We start from the raw sequence: 12,882 nt of genomic DNA on the forward strand, positions 1-12,882 counted from the left end.
GACTGAAGTTCAGGGTTTTTCATTCATGTGGTTGGAGCACAAAATTGTCTTAAATGATCATGTTGGTCAGAACACAGCTGTAGTATTACTGCAAAGAGGACAAAGAAGGATGTGAAGTGACGAGCTAGAGATGCATTAGAGAAAACCATAACAGAGAAAAGAGAACATGCACCTCTGTTTCATTCTGCTCTCTTTGTTCCTCAGTGAGGGTATCATTATAAGTAATTTTTTATTATTTTAAAAGCTTTCTCTGAGACATGAGTGTATACAATGTTTTTCACAGCTTTATATATATATATATATATATGTTTTAAAGAGCTTCAGAGTTTGTGTGAAGCTTGCCAAAATAATCCTTTCAAAACATAACATAATTTCCCATGGCCACTCAACATACCATGTCTCTCAATACACTAATTAAGGCAACAAGTTTTTTTGCATTACATTTTTTAGAACTTGATAGTTTCAACATTAGTGAATGACCGATATGAGTTTTTTAATTGCCAATGCCATTATCAATAAGAATGATGGCAAATTTAATGATGGCTGTTACATCCCTGTCTGGGTTGTAATTTGTTTTTTATCTCTCTCTCTCTCTCATCCCTCTGGAATGGATAGTGTGTAAACCCCACTATTAGGCTGAATTGAGTGGGTTGGTTTAATTAGGATTCACAGGTGTTGGAGGTTACTAGGAGGCCTATATAAACCTTCAGTTTGAGTGAGTGTTGGAGAAAGGTTTTGTATTAGTTTGACTGAAATCTTATGATTGTAAAGTGTTGAAAAATAGTGTATAAAAAATAAATATATATTTTTTATTTCTTGGGGACTTGGTCATTTGTATTTAAGGAGGGAAAGAGGAATATAACTATATTTATTTTGGGACATTTGGTTTCTTTTATTTTCTGTTGTGAATTCAGTAGGCTGGTGATTGGAGGAGAGCTTTTTGATCTATTGATAGGTCAAATTTGATCAGCTGTCTTGAGGAGTCTTCCATTTAGTTTTTCTTACTCACACACACACACTGTCTTTCTGGTTGGAAATCAGAACTTCCACTACTACTTTGATGGTATCATTCACAACCAGCATAAGTTACACCTCCTCCTCCCCCTATAATGAGCCTGACCACCTGAGGGGGGTTGTAACCGTGGCAAATGAGATGTATGCATAATTTCAGAATTTTTACACAAATTTACACAAAAATGTATTCTTAATTCACTTGTTTGTTTGTTTTTATTCCATTGATAAGGTTGTCAACAGATTTTGGAACTAACAAAGGGGGAGGTAACACTTTTGTTAATCGGCCAAGCAGACCGTTTTGTGGGCATCAGCTGATTGATCAGTCTGGCTGATGTATCACTATCAAAAACTTGACATGTCTTATTGCTTATAGCTTGCTCTGCAACAGTGTCAGCTCTTTATTTGCAATTACATTACTACTGACACCTCTGCTTTAGCCTTTGAAATGCTTATTCTATATATGGGCTATAACACTGAAAAGGTTTAAGAGAGTAAAGATGAGGCACTGTTTCAATAAAATACAGGTTCCCTAATTGCAAGATCAACTCAGCTGTTCACAAATGTGTACTTAAAATGTGTAAAGTAAATAAGGGACTACACCACCTAGAAGACAAATAGTTACACTCTTGCCATTTGCATTTAAACACACACAACCAGGGATAATTAAAAGGTATACTGTAACCAAGCATGAAAGGTGATGCATCATGTCCTCGTCCTCAGGAGGATGAAGCTGGTTGCATTGTGATCCGTAGAGGAGCTCTGGAAAGTCTACAAATCTAAATATAACATTTAATTTTTTTATCTATTAGGATCCTCTTTTTCACAAACTTATCATCAAATACTTCCAGCTCTAAAGAACAGAGCACAGTGGGTTTCAGCAGGTTATCTCACAGGGTACAGAGGGTAGACAGCACCCTCAGGCATTCTGGAATACTTGAGACTCTGATTTATGGTTCTCTGAAAGGGCCTCATTTATAAAACATACATATGATCAGATTTGATATCCATGGAATTTAATTTGATCATATGTCAATAGTGAGGAACACATTTATTTTTTTTGTGATTTAGAAAGACAAAAACTGACTTGAACATTTCTTATGCATACATCAACTGACAAGCCAGAGTACAAAGTTTTTTGTGCTGCTCCAGTGTGCCAGTGCATGCCGACTTGATTTGACTTTTAGTGATGCATATAAAAATATATAAAAAAAAAAAAAAAAAATGAGTAAAAGTACCATATTAATAAATGAGTGAGCACGTTTATGTGAACAAGAATATTCCGATACGAGTATATGTGGTCATATTTAATGTAGTATTTATTTATGTAATACGTCAAGCAAATTGTTTGGTGCAAGGAGGAAAGATTATATTTTAAAGCACTTAAAACATAGCTAAATCAATATAAAAATGGTTGAAATTCTTATATTTAAAACTCGCCACATTTTTTCATCAATTCATCCTTCAGCCTCTTGTCTGCTGTTGTTGAAGACATACATAAAAACTGATGATTTGACAAAAATACTCAAATGCAGTGTATGGTTTGGTTGTTATTTGGAAAACGATTGCCATGTAGACTATGCATATGTACCAGAGCATGTTAACATCTTTTTGGATATAAAGTTATAGCAAGAATATGGACATTGGTTGAAGAATGGTGCATTTACAGTAAACACAGTTAATGAATGGATTTATTATTGATAAATGTAAATGAATAACTTATGAGTAGTTCAAATAGGCTAAATTTTCCTTATATATTAATTAGACCTTATTCACGCTAGCGCCATCTTTGATTTTTAACAGGAATGACAGCAAGGCTGTGAGGGATAAACTTACCATCTCTTCAATGGCATGAATGGTATAAAGCTGTATTAAGCTCAAAGATCACATCTGATTTTCCACAACTCATGTTGTCTGGAGTACTTTGTTTACTGAATGTTTTTGGACAGATAATTTATCGATGTTTTGTCCCTCACAGCCTTGTTGTCCCTCACAGCCTTGTTGTCATTCCCATTCAAAATCAAAGATGGCGCTAACATGAATGAGGTCTATATGAGCAGATACCGGTAATGGCACAAATTTTTTTAGAAAGCCTTGCCAACTGCACAAAAACATTATATGATATGAATGAATGAATAAATGTATGCACATTTATTCTGTTCTTTCTCACACCATATTATGATGTTTGTGGACATTCTGTAGGCAGAGTTTATGCACTCATTCACATGTGTATACGTGTGTAAATCGTTTGTAGGAACATTAGGAAAATTGTCATACATTCACATTTATGATCAATTTCCTAATGTTTTTATAAATGAGGCCTTAAGATTCAAAGTTTTAAAGGCATGATAGTTCACCCCAAAATTTAATGTCTGTCATAATAACCCTCAGGTCATTCCAAACCTGTATGTCTTCATTTATTTTGTGAAAAGCCCCATTCACACCACAAGAGGCATCACACGACAAAGTGACACGATCCCATACATTTTCCAATGAGAGCGCATGCAACTACTGGCAACACAAGCTATCCAACCCAGTCATGAAAATTCTTACATATTTTACGAGTTGGCTATTTTGTATGATTTCATACGAGTTTGTTTGTATAAATTTGCCCGAATGTCTAATGTGGAAGTAAGCATGAGTTTGTGTCTATGCAAATGTAAGAGAATGTACGTTTGCAAGAACCAAACTTTACATAAGAGTACATGCGTGTTCTTATGAGATCACGTTATACACATCCAGTTAAGTAGCCACTTAAAACAGATTAGCACTGACAACAAGGTCCATGATTCACTGCCTAAAAAAAGAAACATAAGGTACACAATGGCTGACAAGTTCTAAAATCTGAATGCACACATACATTACAAATTTTAATGAAATGTAATAAATGTATAACCTTGAAGACAAAAATAAACAACATTAAAACCGTTTAAACTACCCTTTTTTGTTTTTTGCTTGCATCAACTGATGCAGGATATTGCACCTGTACATGCAAAAAATGCACAGAAGCAATCCACTCAAACTAAATTAAGATTTCTAATTTGTACCACTCATTTCCTCATGCATCATTTATTATAGTGAGCGGCTACACAAAATTATAGCAATTCTTAATATTGAATTTGATCAGTCAAAGAGATAACTTTCACATGATGGTGAAAACACTGGATTAAATCAAATGTACTATTTAAATCTTTTTCAGATCCAGTTGAGGTCAAATTTAGTGCAAATTGTGAAAGCCAGTGGTGATGCATTACACAGACTTGTTCATGTGGTATGAGAGTGCATGATTGCCAAAAGCCATCCCACCCATTGGCCGCACACATGCTCACAGCACACCCCTCTCGCTGCTGAGATAAAACAAGCATTCTTGGCAGAAGCACATTTTAAAGCAAGCTCATTTTGTAATAGATTTTATCTTAAATCTAATACAAAAAACACCCTTAAAAGTCACAGAGTTGGATTTCTCACATGGGAGTTTCAAATTAATTTAAATTCCTAACTCGGAATTAATTGAATCTAACTAGTAAAATCTTTGTATAGAGTCATGCTCGGTCATATGACAATCTCCAAGACCTGATCAATCATTAGTAGGGATAGGAATGGTAAGGAATGTAATGATTCTGATTACACTAAACATTTCTGGTTCCTTAACAGTTCTATTAAAATTATTTCAGTACTTGAGGAAGAAATATTTGGAAATAAGAAATGTAATACTTATTGGCTTTACTGCCCACATCAACCTGTTACCAAATTATGAGATCATATCATAATTTAACATAACAGATTATTAGTAATGTTGTCTTTACACTCATTCAATCATTCAATTATTTTTATAAAACATCGCTAATTACTAGAAAACATGGTGTATATCTGCACTGCACATTGACATGTTAATATCCATCCAGTAATTACTTAGATTGAAGTCTCACAAGCCAAACACGAAACACAGCAAACAGTCTTGGTTAATTTGGAGTTGGGCATGACGAAATTAATGACTTGCAGTTCGGTATGTTTTGATTAATACTAATAGTAACACTAATAAATAATCAAAACAATATACAAAAATCAGAATAATTCGTTCACTAGGCAGCACTATGTTTTCCGGTGTATATTAAAAAAAAAATAAAAAAAGGCTTATAAGAGTCCTTCAATCAGGAATCGGACCACACTGGTCACGCTGTATGTTTTGTTCTTTAGTAGACTCAAAAGAACTGGCTCATAAGAGTCATTTGTTCAGACATCAGGTCACACTGGTTGCGCTGTATGTCTAAAAGCAGTGTTGCAGTGCTGCTGAATGGTAGAGTATTTGAGCATGGTGTTGCAAAGTCATGAAAATCATATTGAAGTATTCCTCAATTTGGATTTATCACCAAATCTTTACATGTATGAACGACACCTGTGTTTGTCTGCCACGCACTGATTATGCAATGATGTGAAGAATGTTAGAGCTTGTCTGCCACGAGCCCGCGGATGCCTTACAAGGCATGAAAAATGTGAGCTGCTCTCAAAAGACAATTTATTTGGAGACAAGGGGGTATGAGAAATGCATTATCCCATAATAATTGCGATTGGAAGCCTGCAAAGAAGTGAATTTTACATCATCTATAGCAGTTCACTTCCACGATTTAAGGACTATTGTAAGGGTGTAACAAATCACTCATCTCACGATTTATTTCAAAATACTGAACTTGCGGTTCAGTAAATGAAAATTCTCTCATTTTTAATTATAATAACTTTGTAATATCAATGTGTTCTGGTGAAGAAAGAAATTCATACACACCTGGGATATCAAGAGGGGAAAAAATACATTTTTGGGTGAACTATTCCTTTAAGATCATTTTTATAATTTTTACTTTAAAGACATATGCAAAACAGTTCCTTTCCTTAAAACTTTAGCTAAAAATACTTTTCTTAAAAGTGTTTACTGATCCATCAGAAATGTACTGGGACTAAAATCAGCCCAGAACAGGAAAACGCTGACACTAAATGGAAATATTAGCTAATAATTAAATTATGCTTCTGAAAATACAGAATTATGTTAAATACAAATGCTGCTTACACAGTCACTGATTACTTGCATTTAAATATTTAACATTAAAATTGTGTTATCTAAAAAAAAATTGTCTCTGATTATATCTAAAAAAAAACTGAAAAAACTCTAAAATACATCTTCAATGAAATGGACAATCGATCACTTGCGCTGAAAAGGTTGGCATCTCTCTCCCACTGCTTACTGCCGAACTCGTCATACAACAGCTGTGGCTGCAACTTTGCAAACTGTGTGCAATCATGTTTTAAAGCTCCTTGAGTGCAATTAAACTATTTCCATTTGAATAACCATGTTTTATTATTGGATATAACAGACGCTAAAATAATTTTTACATTTCAAAAAATAAAATAAAGTCCCATCTCAACGATGCGTATCATCACCTTTTTTAACAACAATGTATCGCGCCAAGATTAAGCATTACACCCCTAGATGACTGCATTCATATCAGCAGTGAACCGTACTGGAGTTCACATGAACCATACCCCGGGGTGCACACCCGAGCATGGAAAACAGCAATTCACATCATCCAAACGATCCAAACTTTGTCAAAGGAACCTGGGTGTGCACCAGAAGTGCTGGTGTGAAACCACCCTAAATCTAGAGAAGAGGAAGAAAACCAGGCCAGACACCAACATCCACACGACCACCTACAAATAAGATCAAAGCAACAGACGCTTTAAACTGCCCACTCCTCCTCACTGTCTTACGCACATATGGAGTCAAAGCGTCATTCACACACACCATCAGGAGCACACAGGAAGTTGGAGGATGAGCTGGCAGGTCCAATTTAATAATGTCCCCAACACATTAACCATCAGAGCAAGCAATACAAAACATATAGCCATGAACAACGTATCAGCTAGTTATAACGTTGCAGTTACCTATCCTGGCACTGTTGCCATGAAAACATGAGACCCAAAACTAAATCAGAAAACATACAAGTAAGAGCTGCTAAATTCTATAGATCCTGGTAAGTGGGCAAATTAATTTCCTTGAAGATCAAATCAAGAAGCAAACATGTATGTAATTCCATCATAGGAGAGCGATTTAAAATCAGGAAGGCAGACAAAATCAAATGAAACCCTAAGTTACAGATACATATTTATTCAGGGTTTATGTCAAACATTCACTAATCAACAGCAATATGCATCAACCTAATTCATAGCAATGAACATAAAATCTCTAACTGAGATTTGCTCATTCACACAAACAGATTCTATCATCGGTAACCTCCTTGTGATCGTTATAATGTGTGGTTCTCACTCTCGGTGGGGCGCGTGGAGATGCCGTGGAGAATAGCATGAAGCCTCCACACGCACTATGTCTCCGCGGTAACACGCTCAACAAGCCATATGATAAGATGAAAAGATTGACGTTCTCAGACGTGGGGGCAACTGAGATTCAAGGGGTCATGACATTAAAATCTAACTAATTAATCGAAGATTTTTCTGTGATTAATCAAATGTAAATTATGGTAAATTATATTTTTTCAGGTCCGACAATGAGGTTGCGTTATTACTACAAGTGACCCTGGACTATAAAGCACGCCACCTTTTTAATGACTCCAACTGGTGATCTCATGTTGGTCTGTTCGCCCTGGAGGTGAGGACGAAGTTCTCGAAGTTCAAGCCTATATACTGAACACGTAATACTTATGCGCATGACGTCATCGTTTTCACAAATTTGCGTTTTTGTATGTTTACACTGAGACGATAATGGCATTGTTTTCAAAAACTTGCACTTTGAAACCCGTTTTCAAAAGTTTGTGTTTTCAGGCCCCAAAAACTGTTGTCGATTAAACGAACAGCCAAAACACATAAAACTTTTTAGTTGAAAGGTTTGTCATGTAAACGGCCCCTCAGGGTGACGTTTTCACACGATGTGAAGAGATATAGCAGCATGCCCATATCACTCGCCCCCTTGTGGATGAAGTCTTCATTCTCCGTACAGTAAATCCACTCCAGTGTTTATTATGGACGGGACATGCATGCTCTGCTTCACACAATCAGTTTCTGTGCGAGGATGTGCAGTTGAGTCCAAGCAAGAACAAATTTACATATGCCAATGTTAGCCACACAAAGAGGGGGAAAACATTGGTGAAGTTTATCCCATTGTACAAAACGTGCCTGGGTTTGGGAAAACCTTTCTCCTACTAAGTTTTAGGCAGTAAAAAAAATGGATACTGCATTAATAGCATTCATTTTGTAATTAATTAACAGGTTAAACAAAAAAATATGAATTGCATATATTAACGTGTTAAAATTCCCAGCCCTACTTTTGCCATATAAGAATTCATTGTACTATAAAAACATCTCAAAACTTCCTCCTCACTGCAAAAAGCATTTTTTAAAACCAAGCTGCCAAAATGGCTCATTCTCTATTTCCTCCACATTTTGATGTCACACTGTGAAAAACATTTGCATCCGACCACCACAAAAACACATCAACGCCTACTTTACCTTATCACTTCAGTAGCCCCACCCAACAGCAATGAGCAGTGAGATGGCTGTATAGATCTTCTATACAGAGATAACAATTTCCATGTCAGAGCCGGCCCTGTCTAATAAGCGACATTTGCGGCTGCATAGGGCCTTCCTACCACTGGTTCAGTATTCCCATATAACTATTTGCAATAAGTGAAAATAGCACTGGGCACACAGACCAAATATTGCCTATGCTTTGAAGAAAAGACATGGAGAGATATAGATGTGAATTTAACTTCTCACAGCCTAAGATCTGATAGTAAGACAGCTGGTTAGTTGTGTGGGCGTTCTTTGTTCGAGTCCACCTTTTGCCAATTTCAGTATTTCCCTTATCGATCTATGTACAGTAAGTGAACACCATTGGAAGTCACTTATTTTAAATAAAAATACATAAAACGGTCTAAATAAAGTGTCTAAGGGGACAATGATATCAATGAAAATAAATGTGCCTTTTCATTGATCACTAAAGTTTAGGCAGGGCAGAGAAGGGGGTGGACGGGCACACGCACGAACGTGTGTTGGAATCTCCCAGGCCCATGGAACGAGGGTTACGGTAACCTGTTTCCTGGACCTGAAGACACTGCTCTCTCTAAAGCCGCTCTTAGCATTTGAAGACAACAGTGACGAGGTACCATTATGTGACACATCAGGTGTGGTTCTTGCCGCTCCCAGTGATGTAGTTAAATTCTGTCACAATAGCCAACTTATTAGATTACAGTATATACTGTTTTATTATACACCAAGGTGCACATACCATATGCCATTATTTATAGCAAGTGTTCTGTACCATATGAATAATAAAGAATTAAATTACTAAATTAAGGTATGGTTACCTTAATAACCATACCTTAATTTAGTAATTTAATTCTTTTTATTCATTTGCACAGAATTTCATTAAATATACTTGTTAATTTGTGCATACGATGTGCTTGGTTAGTTTAAAAAATGTGTTCTTTCTTTTTTGTACTTTTGAAGTAGTTATAACTGTTCTGATAAACTACAGCTGATAGTTTTGCATTTTTAAGCATTACACTTTCAAATAAATAGCTTTGTTATTTCCACAATTTATAGGTGTACTTGAAGGTAGGGGGGCCCCATTTTGAAATCTGCTTAGGGACCTGAAATTGCTAGGACCAGCTCTGCTCTGCGTTTCTGACCATAGGAGAGAGTGTAACAGTCAACTAGCATGTTACGACAGCAAGTCACAGTTTGCGAATGCCATACAAATGAATGGGGAGAGCCATAAACCAGTACCTACCTGATGCAAAATTGTCTGTTTCTTCTCTTATACAACATCAATTTCACATCAAGTAAACTTTACACATAGTTTATTCCAAATGGACTGTTTAGTGAATAACATGCTGAAGATTAGCAGCCAGGCTGTCAGTTAATTAGGTGATGAGCTGTTTCCTAAAAATGCAGTTTATTCAGCTCAAAGAAGCATCTTCACCATAGACATCCATTCAAAAAAACAGCCTCGTCTCCTCACCAGTGTACCACCATTGAATGTCTGGGACTGCCGTGTTAAGCTATTTTATGCTAATCTTGTAGGCTCCCCTTGCTAGAAGGGCTCAGATGTCAAGGAGAGAGCAGAGAGCCAATCATAAATGTGGCCATTTACTGTCAAGTCTTCAAAGAGAAGCAGCAACAAAAACAAGCATTTCTGACAGAGGGTGAAAAATTAAAATTATAATTTTACAAATATATAGCTGTTTTTTGTGCAATATAACTTTACTAATATAAATGTGAACCTCAAGGAACATATTAAAATAATTTTAAAAAGTCATGTCATGGCCCCTGTAATTTATGAGAATGGCTTAATATCAAGAATACTGATCCTGCACAGAATTTCAAACAAATTATTTGACATTTGGCAGTCCCTTTGCCTTTTGAGACACAGTCATGGACTATATAAATAAAAGACACATACAATTCACTTCTATACCTTAAGTAGTGCTCATATTATAATCCAGACTGGAGTGGTGGTGGTGGTGTAGTGGCTAAAGCACAGGGCAGTTAATCAGAAGGTCACAGGTTCTAACCCCACGTTCTAACCCCACGACCATTGTGTCCTTGAGCAAGGCATTTAACTCCTGGTTGCTCCGGGGGGGATTGTCCCTGTAATAATTGCACTGTAAGTCGCTTTGGATAAAAGCGTAAATGTAAATAAATATACATGTGATCTAAATTGTGGGGGCAGTGGTTGAGGCTCAGGGTTACTGACCAGAAGGTTCAAGGCCCAGCACCACCAAGATGCCACTGTTGGGCCCTTGAGCAAGGCACGTAACTCCAGGTTGCTCCAGGGGATTGCTCTGGGGGATTGTCCCTGTAATAATTGCACTGTAAGTCGCTTTGTCTGCCAAATGTAAATGTAATCCCAATCCAATGATTCATCAATGGATACATGAATAAAGAGGGACGGGAAACGGGCTATGGCACTGAGAAAGGCACAGAGCTGTCTCACATTTCACCCAGAAGAAAAGCAACATCATTCAAGGGCAAGTCATCTTTGTCATGGTCTAAACTCTCCTAGATATTCCAGTGTCAAGCTCAAGGCTTTACTGCTCACGCAATTCAGAGAGGTGGTACTGTATGATGTGTTGCAATACCTGCAAGTAGCCAGTCTTATGATATGATGATAACATGATTGAGAACACTACATGCTGCATCCTAACCCCCTCTGGAGAACAAACATTTCACATTGGCTTGTGTGCGCATCAGACTGTCAAATTCAAAATGAATGTGTTGTGTTATTGACTGCTGTCTATAACATCCAGCTTGCCCTGAATGTACCGAGGACATAAATGAATGATGGCAAGATTTGCCCTTTGAAAGCCTTGGCATTCAAGAGTTTTTGTAATCGACGATGTTATGAGCAGATGTCCAATGTAACAGATTTATAAAGTGAATAATAATGACCATCGGCATTATTATTCACATTAGTAAACACAGCTAGCAGCAGCTAACAGGATCAGCGGCACTGATCTAGCTGTCAAAGCGTCTTACCCAACCAGCTGCATTTCCATACTGCTATGAAGTAACACCTTCAACCATCTGGCCACCGCACCACTGGTCCAAACCAACATATCAGTCATATGACATTAGACAATAGAACAGGAGTAATAATACAGATACTGACCTCCAGGCGCTAATGCCACAGCTGCTACTCGCTTTAGCCTTTTTTCTGGCCCTACTGCTGCTTTATAACGCCTTCTTAACACACATTCGTCCCTGCCAACGATGCTGAACGCATTATCTGATGGTTGCACGACGCAACGATCTCACATCCGTGTCTTGCGGTAGCTAGTCTGTCAGTGATGTGGTGGTGATGATGATGACCGTGTCTGTAGATACTCTCTCTCTCTCTCTCTCTCTCTCTCTCTCACACACTCACACACACACACACTACACGCAAAGTGCCTCTACGAGCTCAGCGTGAGCGTGTGAATTCCGTACAGTGGGTAGCAGGTGCTTACTGGGCTAGGCTTGTTTTCATATTTTAATTTCAGAAATTGGTGCATAAGACACGAATGTACCTCCACCCACACCATTTCTGGAAATTCATAAAACAAAATGTCCATCACTGTAATCACAAACGACTGTGGTTGGTCCATCCGGTCCATCGCTGAGAAAAGGAAATTATATCACGTGACTATGCGCTCGCAGACATTCGCTTAAAGGGACAGTTCACCCAAAAGTGAAGATTCTCTCATCATTTGCTCACCCACTTGCCATCCCAAATGTGTATGGCTTTCTTTCTTATGCAGAACACAAATATTTTTTTAGAAGAACATCTCAGCTCTGTAAGTTCACACAATGCAAGTGAATGGTGACAAAAAATGTTAAGCTCCAAAAGAACATAAAGGCAGCATAAAGTAATCCAGAAGACTCAAGCGGTTTAATCTATGGCTATGTCTAAATTGGGAGCTGCGTCCTCCAGAGTTCGCATTTGTTGACCGTATACGTCATTGAGGCTGTCTTGTTTCAGAAAAGCGAGTAGGACACTCCGAATGCAGCCTTCGAATGTGACCTTCTTTCTCAGGAATTCGGAGAATGCATGAGCTGTATCCTTAGTGGGCACACACGACCCACAATTCTTTGCTTCAGTGGAAATGTCTAAAATAATTATGAAAATTTGCCTGTAAATATTGGGGCTTTTCCACTGCACGGTACTTTGTTTAGTACCACCTCGGTCGAGGTTCCAAGGGAGGCGAGCCGATAATGTGACGTCAAAATCCTGCAGATCACTGATTGGTCAGAGAATAATCACTAGCAGCGTCACGTGAATTCCAACACAGCACATCAACCTGCTAGTTATAAAGTTTGAAACAGCGATGG

General features: G+C 37.5%; 1 protein-coding gene across 25 annotated transcripts in view; it reads right to left on the minus strand.

Moving 5' to 3' along the window:
* Positions 1 to 12,074, minus strand: part of LOC127617366 (MAP kinase-activating death domain protein-like) — an 81,054-nt gene extending 68,980 nt beyond the window's left edge. For all 25 annotated transcript variants that reach the window (XM_052090742.1, XM_052091200.1, XM_052090828.1 and 22 more), the window contains exon 1: positions 11,684 to 12,074. The gene's annotated coding sequence lies outside the window, so the exon portion shown is untranslated. The remainder of the gene's footprint in view (positions 1 to 11,683) is intronic.
* Between the last annotated feature and the right edge of the window lie 808 nt (positions 12,075 to 12,882).

Source organism: Xyrauchen texanus, chromosome 1 (assembly GCF_025860055.1).
Source record: "Xyrauchen texanus isolate HMW12.3.18 chromosome 1, RBS_HiC_50CHRs, whole genome shotgun sequence".
NCBI classification, from domain to species: domain Eukaryota; kingdom Metazoa; phylum Chordata; class Actinopteri; order Cypriniformes; family Catostomidae; genus Xyrauchen; species Xyrauchen texanus.